The following is a 14124-nucleotide window of genomic DNA, read 5'->3' as shown; positions in this document are numbered from 1 at the left end:
CTTTCTCAATTATTAAATACCATATCAAGGGGCTTCCCTGGTGGCGCTGTGGTTAAGAATCCTCCTGCCAATGCAGGGAACACGGGTTCGAGCCCTGGACAGGGAAGATCCCACATGCCGCGGAGCAACTGGGCCTGTGCGCCACAACTACTGAGCCTGCGCGTCTGGAGCCTGTGCTCCGCAACAAAGAGAGGCTGCGATAGTGAGAGGCCCGCGCACCGCGCTGAAGAGTGGCCCCCGCTCACCGCACCTAGAGAAAGCCCTCGCACAGAAACGAAGACACAACACAGCCAAAAATAAATATAAAAATAAATTAATTTTTTTAAAAATGGTCCACATCAAAAAAAAAAAATCTTAAAAAAAAAAATACCGTATCAGGAAGACCTATAGACTATAGATCAATTTTTAGAAATTACTGAGCTAGGTGGCTTCCTAAGGGCTCAAAACCACCTCTATCAGTTGGAAAGCTCAGATCCACCAAATGTTTAGACCCCACTGTAGCTGCTGCTCTCGCTTCAACTATCAAATCTTCAACTTGTCTAAATTATACTCCAAAATGTCCTACTTTTAGAGAAAACACAAAGTCCCATGTTTCTAGCAAAGATATTTCAAGTTTGGAGAAAAAATAAGACTAATTACAGTTCTGACTATAAGTCAAGGCTCCAAAAGGACTTCCTAAAAATGCTTTAGAAATGCAAGCTTTTCTAAAGAGCTCCCCCCTCCAAAAAAGAAAGAGAGGTTAATTTGAGGGAACATCTGCAAGAGTTTTTGTCCTGCCTCAGAATTGCAGGAATGTCACTGTCATGGATTTATCTTAGTGCAGATAAAATCAAGGGCAGTGAATGGTAGGGTGTTCTATCATCCAAAATGGCAGCCATTTCACTGCAATTTAAGCAAAACATTAAGAGGGCAACGTTTTCCTTAAGGGTCTCATTATAAAGTAATGCCAAAAGCTGTTTGCACTTAACTCTGAGTAGTTATGCGTTTTTAACCCATACAGAAAGAACACAGAGATCTTTCAGGTTATTATTTAGTTCATTGAGAAATTTGATAAGTGAAACACTTACCTTAATATCAAAGGAAGGAGAATTGAACATTTTCCCCATCATCAGGGCATCGAGGCTGCAGAACCGAATTGAAGGAATAATATTTATTGTGCACTTAAGGACATATGGAGAGATTAAAGGATTAGCTCCAGAGAACATTATGGCAGCTTTTATATTCTGTGTTTGACAAAAGGCTTTCAAATATTTCACTTGGTCCTCATAATAACTCTTAGAGTTAGCATGTTAGTCGGTATTCTTTTAGGTTGCGGGTGAAAGATACATATCTTAAGCGTGCATAAGCATAAGAGAATGTATTGGCAAACACAAAATGTGCTACATTCAGGCCTGGCTGGATCCAGAGGCCAAACAACGTCTCTCTCTCCCTCTCTCCCTGTCTCATTCTTCTCTCTCATTCTCTCTTACTCCTTCCCTCTCTGTATCTTAGCTTCACTCTTCTTTAACACATTAGTGTTATCTTCTCCTATTGTAGATGGCTTCCTACAGGCAACTAAAGCTTACATCATCCTTGTAGATTGCAATTCCAGATGAAGCAGAAATCAGATCATGTGGAGAGATTCTAAGTGGCCCGCCCTGCTTTGGCCATGTACCCATCCCTTGAGCCAATCTCTGTGAACAACGGAGCAGTTTAACACCATTGGCTGGTCTCAAATCTATAGCCACTACTGTGACCAGACAGTAGACATGATTGACAGTCCAGCCAGAGCCACATGGAATTAGGGCTGGGGGTACTATTTCTGCAGTGGAAAGAGGATTGCTAAGCTGACAAAAGCTACAGATAGGCAGGGCCAATATTGTAGTCCTATTTTGCCAATGACCAAATTTTAACGGACTTGCCCAAATTAAAAAAATGTCTGTTAAAAAAAATAATAAAAAACAAAAATAAATAAATAAAATAAAATAAAAACTTTTAAAACTCTGTTACTCATAGCCTCATTAACCTTCATTCCATAAGACAGATGAGGTTTAAAGTAAACAGTAACTCAGTAAATTAAACTTACATGAAAGAAAACATTCTAAGATCCTCCTCTGAGAGTTAGTCTTATGTAGGGAGATGCAGACAGTGTGTATACGAAGGAGGAAGGAGAAACGCAGTAAGAAAGTTATTTGAGTCCTTGTCACTTGCCCTCTAGACTGCAGACTTTTTGAGCAAAGAATCTGTGACTTCTCCCTGCTTTATCCCTGCAGGGCTTGGCAAATGATAGCAAACAGCTGAATACAGAGAAATAAATTAGCACCCTTTGCTTGTCCTCTTTTCCTTGGCAAATTGATGCGAGTTCAGTATATTACCCTCAGTGCTATGTCCATCCGATACAAGGCTGACCTTCTACAGTAGCAGAAACTGAAGGTGTTTGACAGGGATCTGAGAGCAGTGCAAATAAGCTGGAATCATGAATTTACAGATCAGAGCTGAGTTTTAAATAGCGTATGATTCAACTCCTCTAATTTTACGTATCAGAGAATGGATGCCAGAAAATGCATATCAAGCCCCGAATTCTCTGTGGGGGGAAGTGGCAGAGGTCCGTAGTCTACTGTCCTTGGTTCTGAACCATTCCTCCATGCCAACTTGCTTTTCCTAATGGTGGACCCTTGCGTTCCTGTCCAAGCTCTCCTGGTCCTATGGGTGTCTCGGTATTTTTGCTTTCAAGATGGATGGGGGGAAAAAAAGATAAGCTGTTGACTGCCTCAGAGAAAAGAACTGAGACTTGTATCACAGTTAAGAGGTTATTCTACAAACGTTTGATAGTTTTCTCATTTTTCTGACAATTATTACTCTCTCCTTCCCAGGATGTACTTATGCCATCCAAAGAAGTGATTCAATTTGCCCCAAGTTCACAACTGAACTAAAGGTCCCAGGTTTCCTGAATCCTAGTCTGCTAGGTTTTCACCCTCCTCTCCCGCCACCTCACCTTACTGTCTTCCTAATATTTGAAATTCCATTCCAAGAGCCTTAAGACTAACCTGTGTTATCTATGGCTTTGTAACTAATCACCCCCAATACTAAGGAACTTAAAACAATCAATATGTATTACCTTACATACATAAGGTTCTTGTGTGTCAGCAGTTCAGAAGCAGCTTAGCTGAGTTCTGGCACGGGGTCTCTCATGAGGTTGCCGTCACGATATCAGCCAGAGCTGCACTGGACTGACTGAATGTCTGTCTGGGGCTGGAGGAGCTGCTTCCAAAGAGGTTCGTTCACATGGCTGACAAGCTGGAGCCGGTTGTGGGCGGGAAGCGTCAGCTCCTCACCAGGTTTACTTACATTGTTCGCACAACAAAGCTTCCCCCAGAATGGACCCTCCAAGAGAACGAGGTAGAAGCGGCTGTGTCTTTTATGAGTTAGCCTCTAAAGTCATATACTGTCACTTCCATTTGTCCAACGAACCAACCTAATACAAGCGGATAAATACTGGGACGCATGGATCTTTGGGGGCCATCTTGGAGGCTGGCTAATGGCCACAGCCTCTTTTATGCTTTCTTATCATAGCACTTGTCCCAATGTATTATAATTACCTTTTTCTTGCACACCCTCCCGTGGCAGACACAGTAGTCTGCCTACCAAGAGTCACTGGGACAGTGACATTCTCCTTGATGACAGAATCCTGATTTTTTTTTAAATTTTATTTATTTATTTTTGGCTGCCCTGGGTGTTCGTTGCTGCCCACGGGCTTTCTCTAGTTGCAGCGAGTGGGGCTACTCTTCGTTGTGGTTTGCAGGCTTCTCACTGCGGTGGCTTCTCCTGTTGCGGAGCATGGGCTCTAGGTGCATGGGCTTCAGTGGTTGTGGCACGTGGGCTCAGTAGTTGTGGCTCATGGGCTCTAGAGCACAGGTTCAGTAGTTGTGGCGCACAGGCTTAGCTGCTGCGCAGCATGTGGGATCTTCCCGGATCACTGCTTGAACCTGTGTCCCCTGCATTGGCAGGCAAATTCTTTACCACTGCGCCACCAGGGAAGCCCCCAGAATCCTGATTTTGTTCAGGTATTAGAAAGCAAGTTTTCCACGGATCAGCAAACTATGACCCATTGAGCTAAGAATAGTTGCAACATTTTTAAAGGTTATAAAAATTAAAAGAATGCGCAACACAGACCATATATTGCACACGAAGCCTAAACTATTTTCCACATGGCCCTTTACAGAAAAAGTTTGCTAATTCCTAGTCTAAGTCACTACCTAGACTTTCCCAACTTTCCCTGAAGGGTTTAAGAACAGTCAAGTGTCCCAATTCTGGCCTGAAGGATAAAGAGAAAGCCTACTGGGCTTGGAGAGCTTTTGGAAAGATTTTTTTTTCTTTCATAAGGAAAAAAATGGATACTTCAGAGGAGATCCCCTATGCCTTTCATCTATCCTTCGTTGGAGGTTGTCTTGCAAGAATGGAGCTGTGGCAGCCATTTTGTAACCATGAGGAGAAGGCCAAAAATATTCTGGAGAAGCTGACCCATACCTGACATCGTTGAGTTGCTCCATTAACCAATCCTATTGGGTTGGCCAAAAAGTTCATTTGGGTTTTTCTATAAGGTGTTAAGGAAAAACCCGAACGGAATTTTTGGCCAGCCCAATAAAGCAACCTACTTTCATATTTTTGTTACATGAAAAAATTAAAATTATCTTTAAGCTAATCTTTGGGAATCTTGTTACTTGCAGCTAAAAACACTCTAAATTTTATATACTCCCCTCTAGACAGTGAACTTTTACAGGGCAAAAATGCATGTTTATCACAAATCCTTTATTTCTACAATGAGGCCTGGCATAAATTCTTAAGTATTAGTTGTCTAAATCATGGTTTCTTGACCTCAGCACTATTGACATTTGCGGCCAGATAATTCTTTGTTGTAGGGCTGTCCTGTGGATTGCAGGATGTTTAGCAGCATCCCTGGCCTCTACCCACTAGATGCTACTAACACCCCTTCCCTTAAGTTGTGACAAACGAAAGTGTTCCCAGACATTTCCAAATGCCCCCGGGGAACAAAATCACTCGTGGTTGAGAACCACTGGTCTTACGGAATGATTCTTAGTATATTCATTTCTAGCATAAAAGATTTATTATGCAAAACTTTAGATTAAATGTGGGGGTCAGTCAGACTGGTCAAGGCAGAGAGGCCTTGGAGACAATGGGTATATTGATAGGGGGAGATGGAACCATAAAGACAAAGGAAGAGGAAGGAGGTGGGCAAGGTAGAAACCTTGGCTATGTCTCAGGCTGGCAGGGCATGGAGATAACCACTCTCATCTCCTCTTCTGATTCTTTTTGTTGTGTGGGTGTTATTGGGAGAGAAAGTTTCTTGGTCTGGGTCTTGGAGAAAACGGTCCTGGGGACCACAAACAGTCTGATGACAAAGATGAAAAGAAAGAGATGAGATCTTGCTAATGGTACCCAGAGTTCTGGGAGGCTATAACCCTTTGGGGCAAAGGTTTCGATAAAGGATGCGGTGGGGTGGGGGAAGATTAGGAGGTAGCACATAAAACTGGTTGAAAAAACACAACCCAATAATGAGAAAAATCGCTGTATCAGAGTAGTTCCCTGCAAGATGCTTATCTCTTTTGAAAATACGGCAGGAAAGTTTACACCAAACTGTTTTCTGTCAAATGCTGGCCCCTGACAGACTGTGGCATATGGAGTGTGGTTTGTCTTTTAAGTCATTGGGGTTTTCTCACTCAACGTCACCAAATGGTGGCTGTAATTATGGCAGTAAATGCTTCTCAAATGACAGCTTTCTTTCTTCCTTAAAAGGGTGAACATTTTTAAGAAGGCTGTGGAGTAGACCACAGAGAAATATGTGCTGCAGGGCTTTTTGGAAAGGAGGCTAGAGAATGCAGTTCACTGCTCAGAAAGGAAGTTGATTTCCTAGAAAGAGCCTGGGGCAAAGAGGTAAGGGGCCGGAGTTCTAATCCAGGCCCCATCCGGACCCCACCTGCTACCTTTGTGAGTTTCATTGGGCAAGTCCCTCCCTCTCCCTGAGCCGTGGTTTTCTCAGATGTGAATGTGGAGGATTGAACAAAATTCTCTCTGCATGAAAGAGCTTCCTTAACTGCACCTACGTATGCAAGGAGGATTATTACCCTCATCACCTCCACAACTTGTGTCCTTCTACAAAAGGTGAACAGCCTCCCGATTGTTTGTGCAGGGCTCATGCTATGTGCACATGCACCCATCAGTGGCCTCTAGACATTGGATTAATATAAATCTGGCCCTCAGTCTTATGCTTAAAATCTTTCCATGTACCCCACTGTCCCAACCTAACCTTGGATGGCAAGGACGCCCACAGTCCAGCTCTTCTCATGCTCTAGCCTCAAATCTTATTGCTTTCCACGTCACATCTAGGCTCTAGCCACCCCAAAGTATATGCGGTTTGCCGCATGTGCCACTTTCTCTCACTTGCCTTGATAGATACATGGGTACCTTTGGCACAGAATGGCCTCCCTCTTACCCAGCTTTTCACCTGACTAAATCCTACTTTTTCTTCAAGTCCCAGTTTAAAAGGCACTTCCCCTGTGTTATGGGCTGAATTGTGTTGGCCCTCAAATTCATATGCTGAAGCCCTAACTCCCAGTACTCAGAATGTGAGTATTTGGAGATAGGGCCTTTACAGCAGTCATTAAGGTGAAATGAGGTCATATGGGTGGACCCTGATCCAATATGACTGGTGTCCTTATAAGAAGAGATTAGGACACAGACATACATGGAGGGAAGACCACATGAAGATGGCTGTCCACAAGGCAAGGAGAAATCAACACTTTTGACACCTTGATCTTGGACTTCCAGCCTTTAGAACCGTGAAGAAATAAATTTCTGTTGTTTAAGCCTCCCAGTCTGTGGTACTTCATTATGGCAGCCCGAGCAAACTAATACACCCTAGGAAGCCTTCCATGAATTCCAGGAGACCAGCCATGACCTCCTGTAACCATCCTTTATTTTCCTTTTCCAAACACTTATCACATCGAATTGTCTCCTTTTTACGTCTGTCTCCTTAGTGTGTGAGCGTGTGTGGGTTGATGGCTCGGATTGAGGGGTGGATGACTGAAGGTCTTGAGGTCAGGATCGTGTGTCTCTGTATCATCAAGACCTACTGAATGTCTAAAGGCATGTAGAAGGCATGCAGTATGTTTCCCATAGATGGATGGATGGATGTGAATGAAAAAACTCATGTCCGTTATCCAGATAATTTAGGTAAACAAAAACTCTCTCACTGAAGAAAAGACATGGATTTGGAGCAGTATTTTCCTAGTCAGTTTACCTAAATTCACTAACTTCTAATCAAAGTATCTATACCTCACCAGACCTATGAAGTTACACATTCCAAATGTTCCCCAAATTGGTCATAGAATCATTAATAGTCAAAGAAAAATTTCTGGTGGGTTTTCCATTATTTACCTAGGTTCTGTGTTTCTCCATCTCTATTTCACTCACATTCCCCATAGGAGTCAGGGTCAGTGATGGTGGGAGGAGAAGATGGGAGAGAGAAGAGATTCCTGGTGCATTTAGGAATCCACAATCCTCCACTTTCTATGTAACCCCCAATCATAGCACAAAATGATGAGCTTAAAGGAATAAATCCAAGATTAGAGAAGTTCTTTAGAAAATAAAATCCCAATTTGCGCTTTCAGTAATTGAAATCACCCAATAATACCCAGGCTAGATCCACTTTCTTGATATTTGGATAATGAACAACTGAAAGCCACGACAGCCAGAGGGAGCAGTTAGAGAGAAAAAGAAAATTCAGAACTTGCCAATACATTCCACTCTGTCAACTCTGTCAGCGAAGTGTTTCCTTTAATTACTATTGATTTTCATAATAGTTTATTAACCCAATATGTCAATTCAAGTTTGTCACAGACTGTTGTGCATGTAGAATAATCCATTTTGCAGTCTTGGAAGGGAAGGGGGGGGCAAGTGTAATGGGAATAAATGCATCTACCTTACACATTCGTGTCTGCTTTTTAAAAATTGTTTTGATTGGGCAGAACTTTATTTTCTTTCAACTGAATAAATCAGTCATCCTGACAGTGTTTTGGCTCCCAGCATTAGAGTCTGAAGTACTCTAATTACTCACTGGCTTTGAGGGGAGGGAGTGGGTGTGGAGAAATAGGAGACAGAACTGACTGGACAAATTAAGTCAATAAAACCGCCTTACAACTTTCATTATTAACATCTTATAAATCTTATATAGGCAGCACAAGGACTTGCGTAGAATTGAGAGAAGCAGCCCTATTCAAGCCTCCGTTTCCACATGAGTTAATATGGGGCTTCGTGGTACCTGCCTCATCCTCCCTTCCCAAGCAGGAACAGGGCCCACATCAGCTTGCGGAAGGGCTTCTTAAAGATTAGAGCACACAGAAAGTGAAGACGTTACAGGCTTCCTTGTTTACCGAAAGGTATCATTAACTTCCAAACACTGAAGGATACAGCAGACTCAGAGTAATGCCTGGAACCAGAAGCTCCCAAGGTTTACCAATCTTGGCTAATAAAATAGAAATTAAACAGCAATTACCACAGGAGGGAAATCAGATTAATGGGGTGGTGCTTTATCTGAATATTAACTATGAATTAGGAGATTCCATTACAAGGCTCAGGCAGGGCATGCTTTATTGGTTCATCAATAAGGCACACGTTCTAATGGACCGGCATAAAACATACTCTGAGGACTCAGCCCTGGCTTTCCTGCCGGAGACCAGAAATTCAAAATAATTCACACGGTACAAAATCTCTTTTCTTCCAGTCTGTAAAACACTCGTGAAAAACACCGGGCTTTGTACAAAAATGAGGATTTAAAAGGTCATGGATGCTTCCATCTTTCCTTTCTTCATTAGGGTCAAACCTACTTATACTTGTCAGGCCTAGAGTTCCCTAAAAGGCAAAAAGTAACAACTCAAATTTGCACAGGGCCTTTGAGGTACGGCCATGTGGACGCGGTCCCGGTTGTTGCCAGCCTGTGGGTCAGAGGTTCATTCCCAAATCAGGCTGACTCTTACCCCCAAAGGCAGGACCTGAGCTTCGTCATGTCACAGCACGTACTCATATGCTGGCCTCCTTGTGGAGGCCACTGCCTACCAGCTCATGTCCCTCGGCGCCCTCCCTGCTGTCCCTCATTCCAGCATCAATATATGGGGAGAAGGTCCCCACCATGCTGAACCCAGTCCCTTGGGTCCTAAGGTATCCTGCTTGTGCACAGTGTATTACCAGGTGTTTCAGGAACTTCTTGGGCTCTTATCTATCTCTTCTCCACCCTGAGACTCAAGACCAATTCATGAGACAAGGTTAGGTGACAAAACTCTACTGTCCCTACCTCTCCCTTCTCCCCTTGCCTCTTCACGTATAAAGAGAAATAAATCCGTACTTTCCTTTAGCCAATAAAACAAAAGCTACCCGATATAACAATTTGTAAACAAAATACCTGTAAGAATCAATGCACATAACCAAGAAGAGGAACAATACCACCTAGGTTTGTGCTCAAGGGAACTAAAAATAACCATCCACACAAAAACTTTTAGTTACATGTTGGTAGCAATATTATTCATAATAGTCACAAAATGAAAGCAACCCGAATGCCCGTCAGTTGATGAATGGATGAATAAAATGGGGTACATCTGAAATGGAGCAGGATCCTATGGTCCTTGCTCCCCCATGTCCTCAGCCTGACTCTTGCCTGTGGAAAAAGTTTAGCCAAAGAATAAGTTTAATTAGAGAAGTGAGAAAATGCAGAAACAAAGGAAAACAATCATAGGAGACCAAATAATAATAGTTTAGTCAGTAAGCATACTCAGGGACCTTTAGTTCTTCTTTAAGGGCTACAGATAATATTCTGAGCCACACCCTGTGAGCTGTCTTATAGATACTGAAACCCCACCAGGTGGAAGCAGTGAACTACATGATGACCAGACTGTAGCCATACATAGCTGCCACAATTCCAAGAACTGGCCTCCAAGAAATGGAAACAAACCGACCCTGGAACTGAAGATTAACTGTACCTAAAACAATCTAGATGGCGCTGGTCAGACCACCGATGACCAATTTCAAGATGACTGTCAGAGCTGACTGTGCTGTTTCTGCATGTATCACCCTCCATCTGCCTATAAAAGCTGCTGCCCACTGATTGTTAGTCGGGGGGAGTAGGCCTTTGGACAGGCATCTGCCCTCCCCTGCCACAGTTGCTGGCGTCCAAAATAAAGCAAACTTTCCTTTCCACCAACCTGTCTTCTTTATTGGCTTTTGAGCGGCGATCAGACAGACCCCACTTTCGGTTACACACCCATACAATAGAATATTATTAAGCTATAAAAAGGAACAAAGTACAGATGCATGCTACAACATGGATGAACTTTAAACTTACGCTAAGTGAAAGAAGCCAAACACAAAGACCACATATTGTCTGATTCCATTTGTATGAAATGTCCAGAATAGGTAAAGCCAGAGAGACAGAAAGTCAGCTGGTAGTTGCAAGGGGCTTAAGGGAAGGGGGGGAATGGGGAGTGACTGTTAATGGGTATCTTTTGGGAGGTCATTTTTGAGTGAAGAGAATGTTCTCCAATTAGTAGTGACAGTTGTACAATTCTGTGAGTATACTAGAATTTAAAGGTTAATTGTATGGTATGGGAATTAGATTTCAATTTTAAAAAATTTTTTTAAGTGAGAAGTAGGAGAAAAGAAAGAATCACCAGCTCTCCAGTTCCTTCTAGCAAAATCAGACTTGGGCTCAGCCGAGAGATTCCATGACACCTACCAAGGATTACAGTTAAGTTGGAAGCATCAAAAGGCTGTCTGCCTCCAAAGCAGTCTGCGTCACTGCTTACTTAGTGGTGCCTGACACTCTACTGTGGTTACATCCTAGTCAAAGTATTTTAATACTTTACTCTTATTTTTCACATTTGTGGAACAGTCTCTGAGTCCAGTCTTGCCTCTAAATGAAAACAAATACAATACAATTCTTTGTCCCCTCAGTGGGTTTCAGGCTATATGGTTTGATGGAAAGGTTGCAAAAAAAGAAAAACTCCTTCTGCATTTGAGCTGATACCCATGGTTTTTCACTCTCCCTTTCTGTATTTGAATAGGAGCTTTGAAAGATATTGGACCCGCACGTGGCACTTACTCAGTAGAAGATTCAGTGGAAAGAGTAAGCCTGATGTAGTCACTTAGTTGTTCAGTACTTACTTTGAGGTAAGCTAGAGACAGGGGTCTGAGTCAGCTGGGACCAGATATTATTCATAAGAATCATGGATTTGGGAGCTAGAATGTCTGGATTTGAAGTCTTGTGCTGCCGCAGACTTTTTTTTTTTTGGCCGTGCCACGTGGCATGAGGAATCCTAGTTATCCGACCGGGGATCAAAACCATGACCCCTGCAGTGGAAGGAGGAGTGGAATCCCAATCACTGGACCGCCAGGGAAGTCCCTACCACAAGACTTTGAGCAAGTTATATAAGCTTTCTGTGCCTTGATTTCCTCAACTGTAAAATGGGAATAGTATAATTGTGCCTCATAGTATAATTGTAGAAATGGTTTTTTTTTTGGTTTGTCTAATCACCTAACATTTATTTTTTAAATTAATTTTTATTGGTGTACAGTTGCTTTACAATATTGTGTTAGTTTCTACTGTACAGAGAAGTAAATCAGCTATTCATATACATATTTCCCCTCTTTTTTTGGATTTCCTTCCCATTTAGGTCACCACAGAGCATTGAGTAGAGTTCCCTGAGCTATACAGTAGGTTCTCATTAGTTATCTATTTTATACGCAGTGTCAATGGTGTATATATGTCAATCCCAATCTCCCAATTCATCCCACCCCCGCTTTCCCCTCTTGGTGTCCATACATTTGTTTTCTACATCTGTGTCTCTATTTCTGCTTTGCAAATAAGGTCATCTGTACCATTTTTCTAGAGTCCACATATATGCGTTAATATACGATATTTGTTTTTATCTGAGTTACTTCACAGAAATGGTTAATACATGTAGAGCTTTTAGAACATAGCTGTGATATTGTGATTTATAATAAGAAGTATATATTTGATCTTCATCTCCATGTCTGGAAGAGGGCTCCTAAAACCCTTGGAATTTCCTAAGTGATAAGAGTGACAAAGGTGTCTTTTTTAATGTTAATGAGGTGTGGGACTGAGCCCTTAACCTGTGGAATCTGGTACTATCTCTCGGTAGAGAGTGTCAGAATTGAGTTGAATTGTTGGACACCCAGATGGTGTCCGTATTGCTTGGTGGTGTGGGGTACCTTCTCTCAAACTGAAATTTGTGACCAGAATGGTTATTTGCCTTGCATATGTTACATGTTCAGTAAACCTTAGCTGCTGTTATTTCTGAGGATGGCCAGAGAAGAGACTCACCCTTTGCTGCATCCTTTCTATGGAAGCTGTTGGGAAAAGTCCAAGAGGCTTGAAATTGAGACAAACAGATGAACAGCTCTCCCACTGCACACCCTCTACTTCCCCTGAAGCCTGCACTAGGCAGGCCTCCAAAGCAAGCAGAGGAAGGTGGCTCTCGGAATGTGGTCTGTCCTGAGCCACTCAGAGCTGCGTTAATATGTCCCAAAAGAGGGTTAGTGAGGGTGACTCCTGGGCCTGGTTGTCCCTAATCCAGCCGAAGTTCCATGCTTCGTCCCCCATTGTTCCTCATATCATGGCAAGCACCGGGAGAATTGAAAGGAACATTCTGGACTCTACTCTTACGTCCTTCTTTGTAGGTAGAACAACCAGATCCTGGCACTATTTTGGATATTTTGTGCCAGGATGACAGAATAGAACACTCTAAATTGCAATTAAAAATAACCTTCCCACCCCTTGCCCCATCACCTTATATCATATTGCCAGTTCCTCCATGCACTTACCGCTGTCTGAACTGGTATCCTGCTCGTGTTCATGTTTGCTGTAATGTACAATTGTTTGTCTCATAGAATGAGGGTTCCAGGAGGGCAAAGTTCTTGACTGTCTTCCTTGTCACTGCTGGATCCCCAGCACCTGGAGCAGTGATCGGAACATAGTAGGCATCCAGTGAATATTTCTGGAATGAATGAATGATACTTGCCCCGGAGCTCAGCATGTTGTCTGTGTTCCAGACACAATAATCTCTACCGATAACCTCTGCTCAGCCTCCATTTCCCCTCTGACAGAACCGATCAGTATCTTCTCTCAGTGCCTCTGCTTCTGGGGCCCCCTCCACAGTGAGAGGCGGGTCAGAGGATCTCCCGCAAGACACACACTGCCTCTGCCATCACGGCTGATTGGACCTAGGGTGAACTCCTTCCCTAAGCTGAGACACTCCTAATTATGTTCTGGGAAATTTCGGTTTGGCACTCAGAGATTCTGATTCATAAGGGTTGGTGCAGGGACTTCCCTGGTAGCACAGTGGTTAAGCATCCGCCTGCCAATGCAGGGGACGTGGGTTCGAGCCCTGGTCCGGGAAGATCCCACATGCTGCGGAGCAACTAAGCCCATGCGCCCCAACTACTGAGCCTGCGCTCTAGAGCCCGTGAGCCACAACTACTGAGCCCACGCGCCACAACTCCTGAACTCCGCGTGCCTAGAGCCCGTGCTCCGCAACAAGAGAAGCCACCGCAATGAAAAGCCCGCGCAGCACAACAAAGAGTAGCCCCCGTTCGCCACAACTAGAGAAAGCCCGCCTGCAGCAACGAAAACCCAACTCAGCCAAAACTAAATAAAATAAAATAAATTTATAAAAAATAAAAATATATTAAATAAGAGTTGCTGCTTAAAATGAGAGACTGGAGTTGTCTGGTCTCAAATATGTTCAAAGCAGAAGGAGCCAGTATGAAGGTAAAGAGAACGAAACGCACTGCAGAGAGGAAGTGAGATGAGAGAGGAGCGGGGGTAGAGAGAGGGAGACATAGTCTGGGCAAATGAACTCGCTGATTGGAGCATGCTGGTTTCGACTTTTTCATCTTATCCCTCAAGACCTGGCTGTCCTTCCAGCCTTACTTATTTTTCTTTCAGTTCACATTATTGGCTGGGTTTTTATTTCTTGCCCACAGATAATTCCTGACCACCAAACCCTAGCACATGGGAGGCATTCTCAAAACCTCTGTTGACTTGACTTGGTTTTTCAT

At 43.2% G+C, this 14124-nt stretch overlaps 1 long non-coding RNA gene across 20 annotated transcripts in view; it reads right to left on the bottom strand.

The window, feature by feature from the left end:
* Positions 1 to 14124, bottom strand: part of LOC117313967 (uncharacterized) — a 175483-nt gene that overhangs the window by 49649 nt on the left and 111710 nt on the right. For 15 of the 20 annotated variants that reach the window (XR_012323872.1, XR_012323875.1, XR_012323868.1 and 12 more), the window contains one exon: positions 12889 to 13018. The exons of 4 other annotated variants lie outside the window; for them this stretch is intronic. This is a non-coding gene — a long non-coding RNA (uncharacterized lncRNA). Of the gene's footprint in view, positions 1 to 1067; positions 1123 to 12888; positions 13019 to 14124 lie in introns of all 20 variants that reach the window. One more of the 20 variants, XR_012323862.1, reaches the window with a different exon arrangement.

Source organism: Tursiops truncatus, chromosome 10, assembly GCF_011762595.2.
Source record: "Tursiops truncatus isolate mTurTru1 chromosome 10, mTurTru1.mat.Y, whole genome shotgun sequence".
Classification (NCBI taxonomy): domain Eukaryota; kingdom Metazoa; phylum Chordata; class Mammalia; order Artiodactyla; family Delphinidae; genus Tursiops; species Tursiops truncatus.
Note: the sequence above shows the minus strand (reverse complement) of the source record. Positions and strands in the feature narration are given on the sequence as shown.